We start from the raw sequence: 2,816 nt of genomic DNA, 5'->3' as shown, positions 1-2,816 counted from the left end.
ACTTCACCGGAACAATTTGAAGGATGGACTTTTAAGAAGAGGATAATTATGATTTATTAATATATTATAAGTTCTAATATATTAATATGAAATCATATTATTTAATTAGTATTGATCAAGAATTAATTTGGAATTAATTTTGTGATCAAAAGAGACTAATTAAATAAATGTGGATTGATTGTGTAAATCTTTCATTCTTATAAAGTGGGCTTATGATCTATAGTTCTTTATGTTGGGCTTAACCCATGTAGTGACCCATGGATACTCCATTGAGGTTAAAACCCATGAAGCCTAAGGAATGTGGAAAGTCATGAACATTAGGGTTTGCATGGTGTAAACCTAATCATGGCACACTATATAAGGACACCTCTAGCTAGCAAAATCGGCCACTAAGTGTACACACAAGAGTGCTAGCCGAAATTTGAGTGCAAGTAACCTCTCTCTAGTTCTTCCATTTGTTGGTGGTGATTTGTGGTTCCATTTGAGGCATTCATATTATTTGTGCTAGATTCTTAAAGCTTCAAGGTTTCCAACCACACTAAAAGGTATATCTAACTAGAGTTTTGTAGTATAGATACTCCATTGTATGCTAGTTAGGTTGATGCTTTGGAAAATTGAAAGTTTGCATGTATATTAGAGAAAACATAAATCCAAGGCATATAGGGTTGCATGTACACAATAGGAGTGTTAGAATGCTCAAAACCCTTCACATACATGAATGAGGAAAGTGCTAAATGGAAAGCTGCTATTTGTCCAACTGTCATAAGGAAAATGAAGTTGTTTGGGAAGAACATAAGGTATGGTCTTGCTTTTTTCCATGTCAACTAGTTTGTTTCATCAACTCTTATATTACTTTAACTTTTACTTATAGGTATTGGTATGTCTCTCACAGTCAAGATGAAGTCTTTGAAACTAGGTTGGGTATAGATAGTTACAAGGTTGATTTGGAGGCAAGGAGTTGTACTTGTAGGTTATGGGATTTGACTGGAATCCCATGTGTCCATGCAAATGCAACTATTAACTATATCCATCATGTCCATGAAGAGTACATCAATGGCTATTTCACCAAAGAAAAATTCCTCCAGACTTACTCAACCAACATACAACTAGTCAATGGGAGCAGTCTTTGGGAAAAAAACACCTTACATTCAACCTCGGCCTCCCATGACTAGGAGAATGCATGGTCGGCATGCAACCAAAAGAATGAGAAGTACAATTGAGAAAGACAGCAAATTCTCATCCATGAAAGTGAGTGTTGCAAGGACTGTTAGATGTGGGAGATGTTTGCCAAATGGACACAAGAAAAAAGGTTGCCAAAATGATCCAGTGCCAGTAGTTCCCAACCAACCTGAAAAGAAAGGAAGATGAGGAAAAGGTCAACAACATACTAAGTACCAACATCCTAATCAGACACCACGACCATTTTCTCCAACTGTTCCTCATCATGAAGCTAGTTGTTCCTAATCAAGATCCTACTATTCAGGTTGAAGAAGAATCTATGCCTCCTTTGAGGAGAAAAACAAAGAGGGAAAAACATCCATATGTTCCCAATCAAGCATCAGGGTCTACTGGTAGGAGGAAAATGAGCATTATAAGAGGTGGTAGAAGCGACTTAAGAAGAAGGGGTGTCATTGAAGGTAATTATGTGAATTTGGATGATGGTAATGAAGAAGGTGTGAATGTGAATGTGGAGGAAGGTAATGAAAAAGAAGTAAATGTGACTATTGATGAAGAAGGTGTGAGTGTAGGTGTTGAACTTCATGTGGTACTTGATGATGTTGAGATGGGGATAAATGGTATACTAGGTGATCAGGTTGAAGAAGTTGAGAATAATTTTATGTTTAATGAGGTCAAAGAGTATGACGATGTGGTAACGAAGACTTACCTGACTGCTAATGACATAACTTCGTATCTAAAAGCATGATACACAATGGAAGAGACAAGAAATCTTCTAGAGTTAGAATTGAAAGACATCACTGCACCAATTGAGCATCAACCAGAAACCATGTTACTTTGGAATAGGTAGTTAGGTTGGTGGGGGTGTGTTGGGGAAGGTATAGATGGGCATACAAAGCTCTTTTTGTTATAAATATTTTTGGTATATTTTGTAAATCCACCCACATACATTAGCATATATGTTTGTGCTTTTTTTGGTCACATGTTCGTAATTCCACCCCTTTCTAATTTAAATCAAGTTTGTTTACATTTTGGTGCATAATTTTTGTTTATTTGTTGCTGAATTGGTACCATATACACATGCTATGCTATACAAGTGCATATAATTTGTTGCTGAATTGGCACCATATACACAGGCTATACATGTGCATATAAGAGCACAAACTGTCTCATTTTAATCATACTTTGCTGTTAAATTTCTCATATTAACATCATATTTTGTTTAACTTACCATCAAATACAGGTGCATATAAGACACTAAACCCAACTTCATTATCACAAAATGGGGTTTCAACACATACATACCATCTAAAGACTATTACAGACCTAATACCAACCTGTGAACTACATCTTGATGATAACTACAATAAGACACACAAATATTGCCATTAGAAGTCCTGTAATCAAACACACTAGAACTGTTAATCTGTTTCTATTCTCATGCAGGTGCAGTTGGGACCTTGAGGCCGTGAGTTGGGATTTTGAAGGCATGTAATCCTCTTCATCGAGCCACCTAAAGAACCTACACCCTCGTCATCATCCCTGTAATTTTAGGCAACCTCGGTACTTTCTTCCATAGTTCTTAGGTGTGTGCGCGACCTGAATTGGGCAAAATTCGCCACACTGGCATATATTGTCGC

This window comes from Lactuca serriola, chromosome 9, assembly GCF_051521515.1.
Source record: "Lactuca serriola cultivar US96UC23 chromosome 9, Lser_US96UC23_V15, whole genome shotgun sequence".
Classification (NCBI taxonomy): domain Eukaryota; kingdom Viridiplantae; phylum Streptophyta; class Magnoliopsida; order Asterales; family Asteraceae; genus Lactuca; species Lactuca serriola.
This window is presented reverse-complemented; position numbering follows the sequence as displayed.